The following is an 18302-nucleotide window of genomic DNA, read 5'->3' as shown; positions in this document are numbered from 1 at the left end:
TATAATCTACTAACAAGATACAATAATGTATATGTCTGAATAGGGTTTTCACAGATATCAAGAGAATAATCACTCCTCTACTCCAAAAAAGCTTATAAAAGGAGACCACACTTCCAAATAGGTTCTAGTGCTCTTTCTTGCTATGACGGCCATGTTTTCCATTACCATGTATTTTAATAGTACATTTAAACAATTATTAATATTTAATAATGGTTTAGTTTTCCAAAGTTGCAATGCAATATAAACTAATTTTACATAGTGATGTGTGGCTTCAATCTGAAAGATCTCCTAATAGTTTTGTTTATTGTTAATTATGTTTATGTTATGTTAATTTTTTACTAGAATGTCAGTAGCAAGACCCGTACTTGCAGCAGCAATAACAGCAGTAGCAGCGTCATATCCATTACCGTGCCAAACACTCATAGTCATGATAGAATATATATATACACACACAGATCAGGCATAACATTATTATGACCACCATAATATTGTCTTGGTCTCCCTGAAGGTGTGCTGTGGTATCTGGCACCAAAATGTTGGCAGCAGATCCTTTAAGTCCTGTAAGTTGTGAGGTGGGGGACTTGTTTGTTCAGCACATCCCACAGATGCTCAATTGGATTGAGATCTGAGGAATTTGGAGGCCAAGTCAAAACCTCAAAACCATTGTTGTGCTCCTCAAACCATTCCTGAACCATTTTTGCTTTGTGGCAGAGCGCATTATCCTGCTGAAAGAGGCCACAGCCACCAGGGAATACCTTTTCCATGAAAGTACTTTTAGTGTCAAAGTAACATCCACATGGACGGCAGGACCCAAGGTTTTCCAGCAGAACATTGCCCAAAGCATCACACTGCCTCCGCTGGCTTGCCTTCTTCCCATAGTGCATCCTGGTGCCATGTGTTCCCCAGGTTAGTGACGCACATGCACCCGGCCATCCACGTGATGTAAAAGAAGACGTGATTCATCAGACCAGTCCACCTTGTTCCATTGCTCCATGGTCCAGTTCTGATGCTCACGTGCCCACTATTGGCGCTTTCGGCAGTGGACGGGGTCAGCATGGGCACCCTGACTGGTCTGCGCCTATGCAGCCCCATATACGCAAACAAACTGCGATGCACTGTGTATTCTGAGACCTTTCTATCAGAACCAGCATTAACTTCTTGAGCAATTTGAGCTACAGTAGCTCGTCTGTTTGATCGTACCACACGGGTCAGCCTTCGCTCCCCACGTGCATCAATGAGCCTTGGGCGCCCATGACCCTGTCGCCGGTTCACCACTGTTCCTTCCTTGGTCCACTTTTAATAGATACTGACCACTGCAGACCAGGAACACCCCACAAAAGCTGCAGTTTTGGAGATGCTCTGACCCAGTCGTCTAGCCATTACAATTTGGCCCTTGTCAAACTCGCTCAAATCCTTATGCTTGCCCATTTTTCCTGCTTCTAATACATCAACTTTGAGAACAAAATGTTCACTTGCTGCGTAATATATCCCACCCACTAACAGGTACCGTGATGAAGAGTGATAATCAGTGTTATTCACTTCATCTGTCTCTGGTCATAATGTTATTCCTGATCTGTGTGTGTGTATATATATATATATATATATATATATATATATATATATATATATATATATATATATATATATATATATATATATATATATATATATATATATATATATATATATATAACCACATCAGCGTTTGCTTGGCTGACTCATTGTAAAATGATATAAAGAAATGCTCTGTCAGGTATTATTCAAACAGTTGACAGCACATTTAGTGCACATGAACATCAAATTGCTGTTTTAATATTTTAATTCCAGAGGTTTTTTTTGTCAGAATCTTATTAGAATAGGTGTATAATGACAGCTCCGATGAGGGAAACTTGACACTTGTTTATTTCACCTCTCAGCTTCTTGACTTTTTGCTGCCCTTCTTCCACCCAATTTGTTTAGCACAAACTGTAAATTTGTATCTGCTGACATTCGACCTGCTGTTGCAAATACCCTCCAAATACACTCCTAAGTGTTTTACAGTGCCTGCCTTACATTTCTAAATACAAATGTAATTTGAGTATCAAGAGGTTAGTGATGCCTGTCAAGACTTCTGAATGAGAGTTGCTGAACTTTGTCTAACAAAATGTATTCCTATGCATTGAACAGTGAGGTCTTGCTGCCAGCATGCTTATTTCCCCTTATTGTCTCATCTCGTGTCATATCTTTTGCTCTCGCTGGTCTCGCTTCCTCTCTGGCCATCAGATACACAGAGGTTAATGCATGGATGGGGCCAGAGGTCAAAGGTTAATGTCCTCTGACACAGCGGCCTCTTCCCCTTGAGACAGTCAGGCGTCTGAGTTCAAATGCCCTGGGCACCCTGCTGGACCTGTGGAACCAGAAAATAAACCTGCCTGGCATTTCACTGACAGCAAAGAAGAAAGAAATTGCATACAAAGCCATATTGTACAGTAAGACTGGATTATACTGTACTTCATTCAGTCCGAGACACTATTTAGAAAGTTCTGCTGATGATAGATGAAGAAACCTTATCAGTTTTCATTCATCTGATAATGTTAAACATCCAAAATATCTTGTCATAGTATCAAACAGTAATATATGAAATCAAACGGTAGCCGCGTTTCAAATACAGGTTTACGCAAAACTTTTGCGATATTTTCTAAATGTCGATTAAAAAACTATTGCGGAATGGCGGCGTTTCCATTTACCGATATTATGCGACCAAAACGTAGGCTAATTTTGTTTCCTCTCGCGATAAGTCATTCCAAAAATTATGCAAACGTTTGTTGGTAGGTTTACTTACAGTATATCCCAGCCACCGCACTAGCCATTCATTTTAATCTAAGGCGTAGGCCTGTTATCCAAGCATTATTGGCAAGGAAAGCACCTTATACTGGGAGGGCTGTGCCAAGTGTGCAACCGCACAGGGCCTCGCAAAAGTAAAGTGACAGCTGACTTGATGATGTAAAGCCAATAGTTAAAGTTCATGTTTTTCTCCTTCAAAATAGTTCATAGTTAAAGGGATAGTTCACCCAAAAAAGAAAATTAGCCCATAATTTACTCACCCCCAAGTCATCCTATAGGTGTATATGACATTCTTCTTTCAGACGAATAAAATCGGAGTTATATTACAAAAGTCCAGGCTAATCCAAGCATTAGAATTTGATTCAAAGTTGCTCTGTTTTTGAAGTCCATAAAAAGTGCATCTGTCTGTCAAATAACGTGCTCCACGCGGCTCTGGGGTGTTAATAAAGGCCTTCTGAAGCGAATCGACGCGTTTGTGTAAGAAAAAAATTCATATTTAAAACTTAATCAAGTAAACTTTCGACCGATCGCCTTTCATGGAAAAGTGTTGAATGTTGAAAGTGAAACTCAAGATGGGTACATGACTTCATGACGAGCGGACCTGGCCGCGTTAGTCTTTCGTCTTTCGCAGGGGAACTTTAAACAATTTTTCCATAAATTGAACAGGGAAGGCGGTCGGTCGAAAGTTTACTTGATAAAGTTTTAAATATGGATATTTTTCTTACACAAATGCATCGATTCGCTTCAGAAGGCCTTTATTAACACCCCAGAGCCGCGTGGAGCATGTTATATGACGGGCAGATGTACTTTTTATGGACTTCAAAATCAGAGCAACTATGAATCCAATTATAACGACTTTTGTAATATAAGTCAGATTTTATTTGTCTGAAAGAAGAATGTCATACACCTAGGATCAGTGTTGGGGAAAGTTACTTTGAAAAGTAATGCATTACAATATTGCGTTACTCCCTTAAAAAGTAACTAATTGAGTTACCTAGTAACTTTTTAAGGAAAGTAATGCGTTACGTTACTTTTGCGTTACTTTTTCTCACCTGGGCTGGGCTTGTTTTGGTTTATAACAAAAAAGTTATATTTTTGTGCAACGGTAAAGACCTCTTCATACCAAAATTGAAATAATAAGCTCCTGGCTGAGGTAAAAATGCAAATTCACGCATGAACAGTAGAGGGCGCAGCTCTGCTGTGCTGCCATTCTGGATAATGGTAGAATAGGATGCAGGAGAAAAAGGTTTTACCAATAAAAACAAAAAATCTGGTAATTTTCATCATCAAAGGCCAGCAGCAAGACATTGGTAAATTAAATATAAAGGTAGATTATGCATAAAAATAGTTGTTTTCTTTAACATTTAATTATTGGAGGTTTGCATAGTACTCTGATTTTGCATTTGACTGATTTAATTCATTTTGAGGAGTACAGAATCTTTATTGTGCAAGTGAGATAAATAAATGCTCACATTTAGTCTAGAACTACAATAACCATCATGTTTATGCACAACGCCTCTGCACTTATTTTTCTCAACATGGGGGGCAGGAGAGCTGTCAGTCAAATTAATGTGAAAAAGTAACTTGCGTTACTTTTTTGAAAAAGTAAATTTGAAAAGTAATGCGTTACTAGACTAGTTACTTGGAAAAAGTAATATTATTACATAACTCAAGTTACTTGTAATGTGTTACCCCCAACACTGGCCATAACCAATCGCTAACGTTTGGTCGTGACGTATTTCACGCGCCGTTCGCCTTTGATTCTCACATGGAAGTCCGCAAATAAATGTGCAGCCACCTCAGTGATAAAACCTAAAACTCGTGCATTTGAATTGTTATTTATTCACGGTGGCGGGGAGAGTTTTGTGATCGGGAACCCACTGCTCTCGTGGTCCGTAAAATTGATTGTATATGCTGTAAATATGCTGTCATATGCTTGGTAGGATAAGAATAAATGCTGCCGTAAATAACGGCCCAATTCAAATGTTTACGTGCTTTTCTTCTTTTTATTTTTTTAACGGTGATGAAATATATTGCTCTTGTAAACACTTGCCAGCATTTAAAGAAATACAAGTCTAGAAATGCATCCAAATTACAGCGCACGCAACCGCACGGGGCTCTGCAGTGGTCAAAAAGGTTATATTCTGGTGAAAGATACAAGATGTATTCTTGAAAACTCAGAGATGTGGATTTGGAGAGCAATTAAATTACCACACGATCTTGGTGTTTGTCTAAAACAATAGGTAATTCGGCCGGGGAATTTAACGTGGGTGGTGGGAGACGGACGGCTTCAGGCAACTCCTTCACCACTAACGGAGCGAGCTGGAAAATCAAACTTTTCTCGGGCCACAACATTATGGCCACCAATAAAACTCAGCAAAGATTGTTCTTGCTCTGGCTTTAACTTCTGGATATTCGGCAGCAGTGCCAGGAATGAATGGCTTAACTTGCATCTTTCTCCGCCGCCATTACTGACCTACAACTTAAACTAGCGCACGACATCAAAGTCATCGTTCTCAGCCACTCCCTCTGTTCGCTGATTGGACCGGTAAAAAATTGTTCGGAGAAAACCCAGAGCCATAGAGAGAGAGAGTTGCGACAACGGAAGTTCAAAACGCTTGATAGTCACGTGATTCATGTAGACCTCGAATAGTTCCAGGAAGTGCTTTGACGGGCAATTCAAATTGATAGTCACAGTGACAGAACTGCGCTTTTTGGTAATTAATAGTCAATAAATGCATTGATTTTCAATAATTTTACTACACATCGACATGTGTATGTAGCATGAGTATGTAGTTACAGCGATGTTGTTTTTAAAATATATATTTTTTTAATGATAAATAATCTACACAAGCAGGCTTTAATGTACAAGTTATTTTGATTAAAATGTGCTGATCATTTAAAATCTTACTGATTAAACGTCTTCCCTTTTAAAAGTGCATCACAAACGGTCTGTTCTGCTGTAACTCTATGGCGCGGTTGCTACTTCCGGGAACTATTGAGAGTCTCCGCGAGCCGCCATTGCTGTAAAAAAAACCGTTCCATTGGAGTCTATGGAGTTGTCGCAACTCTCTCTCTCTATGGCTCTGAGAAAACCTAAGCAGATACAGCAGTCCCAGACGGAGTACTGAAGGAAAATGAAAATTGAGCGGAAGTATGTAAGAGGGTGGAGCCAGGCTAATTTAGTGCATGTTCACAGAGGAAAACAACTGAAAAACAGCGCTGGTCCTCTCAATACTGTCTGTTTATTTGACTGAGAAATCGCTTCTGATGATTCAGTGAGAGAGCAGTCCAAACTCATTAAAGTGGATTCAGGCCGTTTTGCAAACGCGTTTGACCCATTCATAATTTTGAAAATAATTTTAGCGTCAAAATGTGCCCAGTTCAGTTACACAGTTTAACTTCTTGAACCTTATGCTGTTAAACTGAATATCTTTTTTTTTTCCTTAAATATCCACATAAACAACAAATTGTTAGTCACTATAGCAACAGTAGACCCCCGTTAATTGACTATACCCCCTTGCACATCACGTTAGCAAAGGGCCTCGCACCCCCCCTGCGACGGGCCTGCGGTCACGTATGGGTGTTTGTGGGTGTTTCTCCCTCATATCTGCTTCAAGGTCTTAATGATCATTTGTGGCATTTCTTTGTTGTTTTTTATAATCCAGTATTCCTGTAATTCTATTGTCTTTTATGAGTTTAATAAAGAACTCTTGTCTCGTTTTCTGTCCAAACACACAGCGTCATCTGTAAAGAATGATACATTTTTACATACGCCAGGTGACCGGTAAATGCGGAAAAAACTGTTTCCATTGCAGTTTTGCGAAAATTTCCTTTTTCGAATTGCCTGAAAATCCACCTCATGCGAGCGTAAAAACTTTTTTGCGATGTATGGGAGTTATTGCGAAATTGACACGTTTCCATTGGCCGTATTTTCAATTTCAATTTGCGCAATTTGAAGGGTACTGGAAACACGGCTAGTAATATATTATTACAATTTAAAAGAACTGTTGTCTATTTGAATATATTTTAAAGTGTTATTTATTCCTGTGATGAAAAGCTGAATTTTTGCATCATTACTCCAGTCTTCTAATATAATGATTTGGCAATCCATAAACATGTCCTATTATTATCAATGTTGAAAAGAGTTAACACAACTCTTTTCAACATTGATAATAATAGGACATGTTTACAAGATTTCTATTTCTAATAAATGCTGTTCTTTTAAAGTTTTAATCAAAGAATCCTGAAAAATGTATCAGTTTCCACAAAAACCTTATGCAACACGCAAAATATTAAGCAGCCAAAACAGTTTTTAACATTGATAACAATAAGAATGTTTCTTGAGCAGCAAATCAGCATATTAGAATGATTTCTGAAGGATCATGTGATACTGAAGATTGGAGTAATGATGCTGAAAATTCATCTTTGCATCACGGGAATAAATTACATTTTAAAATATATTTAAACAGAAAACTGTTGTTTTAAATTGGAAACAGTTTTACTGTTTTTACTGTATTTTTGATCAAATAAATGCAGCCTTGGTGATACTTTTTTTTCAAAAACGTTCATTTTTGCATTCATGTAAATAACAGATGAAAACATTTGGAAGACTTAATAAATATGCTTATACTGAATACATCAGTATGTTGTTCATAAAGAATTGGCCTATGTCACGGATGAAGGCCAATGTACAGAATGACTGGAGAAAAAAAACATACTTAAACACACATGTGTCTCTGTTCTGAGGTCAAAGGTTGAAGTTCCATGAACCATGGTTCTGTGAAAAGCTTTGGAGCACAGGTCACCGACTCGAGATGGTGAAGGAATGAAGGGCGGATATTGTATCTCCACTCATGTGGCATTTGGGGTCAAAGTTCAAAGATGAAAGGTCCCCTAAGTTCAAAGGTCAACTCGGTGAGATAGCACTAAAATTGCTGATCCGGTGTGCTTGCGAGATCCAGGAAGTTGTAATTGTATCATACTCGTAAAAAAAATGTTTTTTTAACAATTTTCATTGGCGGAAAATAAATATTCAACATAATTTGAAATCTAAACAAATGAACTGAATATCAAAATTGTTGAGATTGCCTAGAATCACACGTATTCTGTCAAATAAGTCACAATATAAATGTTTATCCATTTTGCTTATAGAATACAGTATATCAGAAGCCATAAAGGCTCTCCTTTCCTCAGATTACTCCAGATTATTAAAGGTGAGAGGTGCGTTGACGCACGATCTCCCTGTGCGCGCGCACGCACGTACACACAAAGCGCCTCCTGTAGCTTTAAGCTGTGCTCACTCAGCCAGGGAGGGCAAGAGCGAGCGGGAGGAGGAGTGTGAACATTGCGGAGTTCTCGGGGATTCCGAGAATATACAGTTCAGACTCAGACCCGACAGTCGGTGCCGGAGCCCGATGAGTTTTTGGACTCTACTTCCATTTGGCGCACGTCTGCGCGCAGGAAACGCTCACGCTAGGATAGCGGAATCAGGTACGAGTAAAGACGACTCGTTGCCCGCCCAGCAGCTGGAAAGACTCCGCTGCATATGACTGTGATGTTTGCTGTATGTTTATTGTGATCCTAGGAGGTGCTGAAAGAAAAACCGACGCGTACGGAATGCGAGACGCCGTTCACACGGGACGCGTTCTTACGTTTATAAACAGGACATGTGGTCTCGAGACACCCTTTTTAAAAGTTGAACAGTTTTTAACTTGGCTCGGCGTCTTAAAAACGCAACAACGAGACCAAAGACGCGAGAACGTGTGCTGTGTGAATCGCAATGGTCGCTTCTGTCATTTAGTTTCCATTTTGTTTCTCTGTTACAGTCAGTGCGATGTTACCGCTTCATTTATCTGCTGTTTTTTTATGCATATACATAACAGTTACTGGGTTAAGAATAGATTATTTATATTTTTCTTTTTCCAAGCCAAAACTGTTATGTAGCCTATATTAGAATGTTAAATTATGTAGTGCAGTGTAAGAAATCTTAAATTGTGTGTACTGTAGTGATACTGACTTTTACTAATGTTCCAATAGACACAAACCTGAACAGAACTAATATATATATATATATATATATTATTACTTGGGTTAATATCTTCAGGACAAGATCTCACCTGCTAAGTGAGCTTGTTGGACATTCTTTATAGTTTTCATAAAGTTTCCTGTGGCTTCAGTAAATAAAGATGAGACTAAAGAGGTCACGGGTTGAAGTTTAAAGGTCTTCAGAGATCACAGTTTGGGTTCAGTGTTGGTTCAGGTGGCTTTCTTTGCTGAAGAAGACCAAAGTTACAGAAAAGCTCACATTTGTCGGGTTCTACAAACAGCATAGATGTGCATGTGCTTCAGAACATAGTGGATTGAGAAAAAAAACACAGGATTAGTTTATTAAAATCTTCCACTCTCATCTTCATTGTCTTTATGATGATGCATGATATGCGCATCATTGTCTCTTCATCGGATAGGTGGAGACATCAGAAGAGATGGGAGAGAATCAGGCTGACAGCATTATGTGGCTTCCTTAAGATGATACTGACTTGTAATGATGTTATCGTTGCTAGAGAAATGAACACACGGCGACCTAATTTCTCAAGGGGACGTCAATAAAATGAACTGAGAGCAGTTAAAACAGTGCTGGGTCATCGTCACCTTAAAATATTATCCTCCTACCTCATGGCTTAGATCTGTCATATCATCATAGGCCTGTGTTACGTTTAACAAAAGAGTGATTCGATCAGAATGTGGCATTTTTCAGAGCACACACTTAGCAATATTGAAGCACATGGTTTTGCTCATGCAAAACATAAACTTGCTGGCGTAACATGTCGTAAATCCATAGAAGCCGCGGGCACTTTACACTCATTAACAGGTCAGCTGACAGCTCAGGGACGCAGTGGTTGCATGTTTGTTCCTTGTGTAATGAATTGTGTTGGATATAGGGTATACCAGTGATAATAGGTGGCCTGGAGATCAACAAGCCTTGGTGCTGTTTATACGAGAGGTTTTGTGCACCAAAAGAAAGGATGAAGACGGTTGTCAGGGTCTGTAGATGTAAGACCGGGAGTTGAAGCGCTGCGATTGTATGAAATACTGGGCACAATACGCTCCCCACAGCCTTGGGACAGAGGCAGGGCTTTCATTTATAGCAATGGATTGATTTTTGCTGATTGATTTACTGTAAACGATTTATAGTTTGCTGAATTTGCGGTGGAGGTTTGCTGGGAGATGTAACTCCGATAAATTGAGCATCACCACCACACATTAGAACAATAGCAGCGACCTCAACACACCTACCAATCGATCAGTCAATGCAATACTATTCAAATTATACACTTCACTTCCCCTTGCCTGTTCATATGAATTTTGTATATTCAAATTTTAGCCAATAAAGGAAGTTAGCACTACACTCTTGATACATTTTATAATTCTTATATCCACCCAAATAACGAAGATGGTATTTAGCTATAAGTGTTCTGCAAAGAACGGTGGATGTAAAGCATGTAGGCCAGTTGTAAAAGTGATTTGGCCTCCAAAACGGACAAATGCTGATCTTGAGAAACATGATCTCAACAACTTGTGTAACACACAAGTTAATTTAATATAATTACCCGGCTGACCTTTAGCTGCCAGCTGTATTACTGTATTGCCCACTATGTCCTGAGGCAAAATGGACCTGGAGGTCAAGGAATCCTGGCAATTGGGTTCAGGAAGATTTTACTGTTCCTGGGGGACCTTACTAATCGTGTCTTATTTTAAGCAGGTTATATGCTGTGCTAAGTGAAACGGCAGTCCTTTCCAGTGAAGTTTTAACGCTTCGTCTCTTTGAGCTGAGAGATGAATACATGCAGATTTTGCAGTTCAAGGCCACACCGTGCCAAGCTGTCCTTCACACCATATTAGTGGTCTGTTCTTTAAGAAACCTTCAAAGCTCTGAGAAGGACACAAACCCTGCAGTAATGCTGAAGAGATGAACACTCGCAGAATGATCTGTAATCAGCGCATCAGTTAGGCATTCACAGAGCAGGCGACAGGAATGATCCCAGCGTCATTATTTCTCTCATCTAAAAGCTTTCAGATCACACTGGTCCAAGCAATTAACTAAAGAGGAGTTTTCAGAATTTATGAATGAGAGATGGATGTGGGGGTTATGAAGAAGACTGCCGCTTGAGGTTGAACCGTTGATATGATTTATTTTGTAAGTGTGGGTTTCGGCTAAGGGCCTGAACCAGAATTTAGTTTTGTGATGTGAAATGTGATATTCAGAAACTTGTTGCTGCAGTGTGTGACCATGGATCTTGATCAAAAATGACATCACATTATACAGCACCAATTTTTGGTCAAGATCTTGTATTGACAATGCAAGAGTCCAGCACTCTGTAAAGTCTACTCCAGCACATCCCAAAGACTTTCAATTCATGAGTGAAAATGATTCTTCTTCCAACCATTCTTTCACAATTTGAGCCTGATGAATCTTGACATTGTCATTCTGGAATGTCCATGATGTGTCTTTCTACATCCAAACATATAACATGCTAGAAACATAGTAATCACTGCAATAATGACCCAATCATAGACTCTTAAGCATTTGCCTATTTAAATCCAAACAACGACTTTGGCCGGGTGGTGTATATGAAAATTGTCAATTTTTTTTCCTTTCTTTTTGTATCAACATTATGGTTCATCCACAAATGAGAGAATGTATGTATGTATTTATTTATTTATTCATTCATTCAGATATTATAATGTATTTTTAAATGCATTTTTTTCAGCTGTGGAGAAAAAAAGAAAAGTAAAAATTGGCAATATAGTTAAAGTTAATTGTTGCCCCATTGACTTTCATTATATGACCGAAAATTTTTAACATTAAGATACAATTTTGTGTTCTTCAGAGTGCATAAAAAAATAAAGTATTTTCATTTTTCTGTGAACTAGGGCTGCACGATTATGACAAAAACATAACTGTCGATTATTCCCATGAAATTGGAATTGCAATTTATGAATTATGATCATTATAATTTACATTGAATGATGTTTTAAAAAGATTTATACCATTGTTTGAAGCAACTGCATGCTATATTTTTTTATATGAAAATAAGCTGAAAACATTATTCCTGAAAACCTTTTATTGCTTTTCTATAGCATTAAGCCTCAAATGTAAACTGTATTGGTTTGATTTCTTTAAATAAATAAAAAAGTAAAAATAAGCATGTTGTTATTATAATGTTATACAATGGTAAGAAGAAGAAAAAAAGAAACCTTAACTTTAATTTAATAAAAAAAAATTGTAATTGCGCCTTTATCACAATTAGAAATTAGATTTTTTTTGCTGCCCTTGTGTGAACTATCTTTAAAATCATGTGCTGGTTCGGGTAGTCACGGGTATAAGCGGCGACCACTTATGATGGGATCACGTGAGACAGATGTTAATACCAGGTGTAAAGGGTCTTTATCGCAGCTTTGCTAATAGCTTCCTGCTTCTGTGAATGTCATGGGGCCTTTCTCATAGAGCTGATTCTGCTACGACTCATTTCATGGAGGGAGGTCAGGGGTCAAGCTCTGTGGAGCAGATTTACGCTGCCGTGTGTTTTTGAGCACAGAGCTGCACGCTAAAACCCAGGAAAATAATAAAGTCCTGTCACTTTTGTAGCGGCCCACCCGTCACTGGCCTCAGACTGCTGAATCACTTAATACTTACTTAAGGGGTTAAAACGAGCTGAGCTGTTGCCAGGCAACAGGGACACCTCAGCAGCCGCTAGATGTGGGGTGTAGCTATCGGTCCCTCACGCACAGCCAGCGGTGAAAACGTTGAAAGATTCACACCGCATGCCCCTGCTCTCAAAGCACTCTAATGCTTCATGCAGCGAGGCATGCTGGGATATATTATTATGGACTGCTGTTTGTATGCACTCCTGCCACAGGAAGTAGACGCGAGTGGAAAGTGTTGGATTTTGTGTCGAACTAAGTCCTTCTCCATGTGAGATGCGATTCCTGCGTGTTCACATCACACTCTCCGCATCCCAATCAGCCGCGAGCCGTTGATTAGTTGAGTTTGTTTGGGCGCATCTCTTTCAGTAGTTTGAGAGATGCCCTTGGACAGACGTCCTTTTGTCCTAGCGGACCGCTTGGGGCTTATGGAGGCAGCGCCTGCTTTCCTGGCATTAGCGCAGCGCTCCGACCTTGACCTGACTGATATGACCTGAAAGCTTTTAAGTAACTTCGGTCATGTGACACCATGTGAAGGGCTTATGTGTCACACTTGACTACAGGTTTGGGTGAGTTTTTCATTCATATTGGGAATGAACAGTTTCACCGCTGTGCATGATGAATATTGATTCGGGATTGATTTTGCGTAACACAGAAATGAATAATTGTGGTGGAAGAAGTCTTTGCCTAGTTTCAATCTGATTTTGCCACATGCTTCATAATCTTATGGCTGGGCAATAGAAATATTTAATGTGTGCTGGTGCTGATGTTTATGTAATTGCTCTGAAAAACCAGAGGAATTGTTTACAATTTAATAGTGTATAAAAGAGATATCAATGACATGATGTGCATCTTTTTGTGTCCAAGTGCATTATTTCTTTTTAAATTAATTGATAAATTCATGACCTATGTCACTTTATTGATACCTATTGAAACCTATTTATTTTTAAATCATTTTTAGTACATTTAAATAATACATATTTTATGTATTATGTTAAACCCCCCCCCAAATGTCAAGTGGTGCAACTGTCCAGGCAAATAAAAAGGCTAGGAAAACCATTTTAAATGGTGTCTTAATAATAATAATAATAAAACATTTAAAACTAAATACTATGGTATCATTTTAGGTTTGAAACCTTTTCATATAAACAAATGTTATAAATATCAGTCGTTTTAAAGCTGTTGAGATCATTAAAACATTTCTGTATATTATTCCAGCAATTTGTATATTCTGAAATGTCAGGGTGGCACAACTGCAAACGTGGCTCTTTTATTATGAATTGACAATAACAGTAAGCATGATAATGCATCATCCAGAGGAGCTCAACGGATCCTTGTGGCAGAGTGAAAAGCTTTGTAGATCTCTCTCAAACACTGGTACAAACTGCTCATTTCAAGCATGGGTATGTTGGTACACTTTCCATGTCAGATGGTACAACTACAGTATATACATGCAACTATTTGGTTATAGTTGACATAAAAACGGTCAAAAAGTTCATTTAAACAACTGAAACGTTTTTAAACCAAGCTGCAACCTCCCGCGGTCTCTCTTGAAACATACGGAAGTGACTTAAACTGCAATTCATCGACTGGCCGCTAGAAACGGGCTCCAAAAGGAAGTCAAATCTGTATCTCCCCCATGTTAAAATGCCTTTACTTTACAGCAGGAACAAAAATGTACAGCCTGGTTCAAAATGTGGTTTTGGTCTATATAGCTACTGTGATGGGGTGAATTGTTTTATAACTCATCCATATTAAGCCATAAAGTTCTGCATAATTAAGGGCGTGGCCAATTGAGTGACAGGTGAATTGCCGTTTGTCTGCTATCTGTTAGCCATCACGTCACCTCAGCTCTTCCCACGTCCCGCCTCTTTGCCCATTTTCGGTTATCTGAGAGCAACGTGCGGTGACGCACTGCCAAGATGGCTCTACCAAATTTGGGCTTCAAAAATGCTCTTCAGAAACCTACGGGTGAGGTCACGGACACTACACTCCATAGTTTTATACAGTCTATGCCATGGTTTAAACGCATTGTTCATGACTCAGAAATATGCATTACATCAGTTTTGAAAATATGTTTTTAACCTTTTTTTTTTTTTTTTTACTTTTTGTCATTGACCCATGTGTATAATATACAGTGTTTATATACACAATATTACAAGAAAAACGGCAGTATTTATTTGCATATGTACATAATGAATTAGTATTAATTGTGTAATTTATAAAATAATGAAATTCCATTTTTTTTTGTACATTTATTGCAATGGCTTGAAAGATTCTCAGAAATGAATTCAGCATTTTTACATCTACTGTAGCTGGTATAAGGTTCAGTACTTCCCAGCGCTCTGTGATCAGCAAAGTTTGCCTTTTTCACAAAGCAACTGTGGTGCGAGTTGGTATTTTTCGCCGGGTTATAACAAAATCAGTTCTGCTCCAGTGACCTTGAGCTGAAGCCAGATTGGAGTTTTTCAGTGAGCTAATGCTGTACGTTTGCGACCATGTAGAAACTGATTCACCTGTGGCCGCTGACCTGTGGAAGATGTTTACATGTGCTGTTGCTCTGCTTGTGTAAGTACGTTTACATGTCTGATTCGGTCACCGAGGCCAGATGGCTCAAATAGAGCAGATCTTTTCTTTAAGCCACCGGTCTCTCCATCCAGGGCTGCCCTCGCCGGTTATATTAAGGTAGGGCTTGCCCTAAATACACTTAAACTGGTTTAAAAAAGGTCAATGATCAGTTTTATTCAGCACCTTGTTGTCGCCCTTCAGATTTGTTTATGCGGCTGTGTGTCCGATTTTCTTTAGGCTCATGTGTTTTTAATGATGGGTGTAAGCTTTCGAGAACAATTTATATGAATAAAATAGTGATGGACTGAGATATATGATACAGGACAATATTTAAAGGTGACTTTCACATTGTTAATGTGTGATCAACATTTTGATTTGAGAAATATTTCACATATTTTGGTGACATGATTAAATTTTTTTTTTTTTTATAACCGAGATGTGTGCCGGGTGTTTGCATTTGGAACTGACAAAATCATTTGTTTATGTCAGAGACAGACATATGAGAGAGCTTGAGATGTTGGCATTGAGTGCATGATCGATATCTATTCATATGCATGTTTGTGTTGTTTGAAAATATGTTCTTCTCGCCTTACAGTAATCATACACAAGACTTTTACATCACTGTCAGCACAACACATTCACATCCCACTTAAAGGGACAGTTCACCCACGAATGAAAATTGGCTGGGACGCCAGTCTCTCGTGAGCGACAGTTAGAGGAAGTAAGAGATTACATTTTTCTTACACAAACGCGTCACTTCTCTTCAGAAGGCCTTTATTAACCCCCCAGAGCCGTGTGGATTATGTTTATGATGGATAGATGCACTTTTATGGACTTAAAACCATTGTCATTTTAATGCTTGGAAGAGCCAGGACATTTTTTTAAATAACTGATTGTATTCGTCTGAAAGAAGAATTTCATATACACCTAGGATGAATTGAGGGTGAGTAAATCATGGGCTAATTAGCATTTTTGGGTGAACTATCCCTTTAAGGATATGTGTGTATCAGGATTTTTTGAACTTTTAAACCAAATTTTGGGCTTCGTTAAAAGACCTTGCTACTGAACTTGGGCTCACCATGTAACTTTTGAGATGTGGCTTTTTTGTTTTCACTGATGAGGTAATTTTTTTTTAAGGCTCTGAATTAGGAATTGTGTACATTCAGTTGCCTTGTGAGCCATGTTTAAATGTCCCATGGCATGAAAATTTCACTTTTTTTAACATCAATATGAGTTCCCCTAGCCTGCCTATGGTCCCCCAGTGGATAGAAATGGCACTCTCTTTATAATGGCTGAAGCTGTCAATCTCACATTGCGAGTGTATCTGCACACTTGCCCAAACTGCCATTATAATGAATGACGCTGTTATGCTGCACAACGAAGCTCTTACTGTATTCATATCGATATTGCGTTTGCTGTTAGTTGTGGTGAAAGCATTTTGTGAGAGAAATAGCATTGAAATGACGAGATCACTGCATTCAAGCGATAAACAGACTCTGTCTACTCAATGCTCATCACTGCGGCATTTCATGTGATGGGAAAAGATCTAAAAATAATGCTATCAGACTGATCTCATGAAATAGCGTATGTATGACACGCCAAATCGCTATGCCATTTTGGCGTGCTATCAAGACGCATAATCGCTTTTTAGCGTGTTTATCAACGCCGTTTCATTCTATCCCCCTACACTGCTCCTACCCCTAAACCTACCCATTACACACACACATACACACACACACTGGCCCTGCCCCTAAACCTACCCATCACAAAAAACATTCTGCATTTTTACATTTTCAAAAAAAGCATCATTTAGTATGTTTATAAATCCATTTACATTCACGCGGAATCACACGGCGTACACATACACGCGGAATCACACGCATACACATACACGCGGAGATGATGTTTGTTTCGGCGTACACATACACGCGGAATCACACGCGTACACATACACGCGGAGATGATGTTCGTTTCGGCGTACACATACACGCGGAATCACACGGCGTACACATACACGCGGATAGCTCAAAATGCGTACAGATAACACGCCATTTGGCTTTAGAAAGTGCCGTGTATATTTACGCAAAATCATGATGTCATGTTGATGCTATAATCAACACTTTCACGATTCGTTCATCTCTACAGCTGTAATAGTAAAAAAAACGTAGTAAAAGTATTCGAGAGGGGTTAATACGCATTTCAAATGCAAAGATGTCAGCCAATCACAACACAGGGCGTCTTCCAGCAGACAGAGCATTTAAGCCAGAGGGCTAAAATCAGGATAGAAAAAGGCCTTTTATTTCTCAATTACGACATTTTTATGATGTTAAAATCATACTAACAATATAAGTACACCTCAGGAAACATAAAATAATAAAACAAATCCACATCATGGGACCTTAAGGCACGTGCTGTGTGAGGTTTTTGCTGTCTGATAAGACCCTTGTACGTCTGATGAGAGGAGCGTCTGCACTCTGAATACTGAGATTAATGAAGGTACTGTAGACTCTCAGTCTCTCTCACTGTGTTTGTTTTCTCTCCTTCTTTTGCTGAGCTGCCTGATCAAACTCTGCAGCAGTCTTTATACACTGTCTTTGAGAGGGGGAAAAAAAGAAAGAGAAAAGTGGGCCATGGTGACCTATTTTTCTCACAGTTCAGGGAGGCCGAGGGTTGCGGTGCTGCAGTCAGTCAGATGGGGTGCAGGGGCTGTTGCCAGACGCAGCCACACAGAAGTGGGTCAACGGCAGGGACTGTGTCTTGTAAACGGCTTGTCGAACAGTAGAGAAAGCTGCAAATGAAGCCCATATTATATGCCCAAAGCTGTTCATGGAGGTCTGCGGTCTCTCAGGACCTTCACGCCCATTGCTTCCACTGGGACAAAAGCTGAGAAAATGCAATATCGTCTCGGTTACAGAGTTACAGTTCAGAAACAATGGCTGTTCTCACACAACAGCTAAATACAGTTGTCACTCTTGCTCTGAGCACTTATATCTGATTCTCATTGATCTTCTCAAGCATTTCTCTACATATACCACGTTTCAACATTTGAAATTTTAATGACCTCAATATCAGTCCCAAACAAGCTGAGTGATGACACATTACCCCAGAAATGCTGAGCACAATTATTACTTTTGATAAGTTTCTTAACTATGCATCGCTTTTTACAATTTGACTGACTTGAAACACTGAATCTTTAAATTCTTTAT

At 39.0% G+C, this 18302-nt stretch overlaps 2 protein-coding genes across 2 annotated transcripts in view; one reads left to right on the top strand and one right to left on the bottom strand.

The window, feature by feature from the left end:
* serpinh1a (serpin peptidase inhibitor, clade H (heat shock protein 47), member 1a) overlaps nucleotides 1-18302 on the bottom strand; it is a 290988-nt gene that overhangs the window by 170658 nt on the left and 102028 nt on the right. The gene's annotated exons all lie outside the window — the stretch shown is intronic.
* Nucleotides 8133-18302, top strand: part of nrip1b (nuclear receptor interacting protein 1b) — a 35096-nt gene continuing 24926 nt past the window's right edge. The window contains exon 1 of the mRNA XM_079804242.1: nucleotides 8133-8316. The gene's annotated coding sequence lies outside the window, so the exon portion shown is untranslated. The remainder of the gene's footprint in view (nucleotides 8317-18302) is intronic.

The sequence above is a fragment of the Gobio gobio genome, assembly GCF_949357685.1.
Source record: "Gobio gobio genome assembly, chromosome: 22".
Taxonomy (NCBI): Eukaryota; Metazoa; Chordata; class Actinopteri; order Cypriniformes; family Gobionidae; genus Gobio; species Gobio gobio.
Note: the sequence above shows the minus strand (reverse complement) of the source record. Positions and strands in the feature narration are given on the sequence as shown.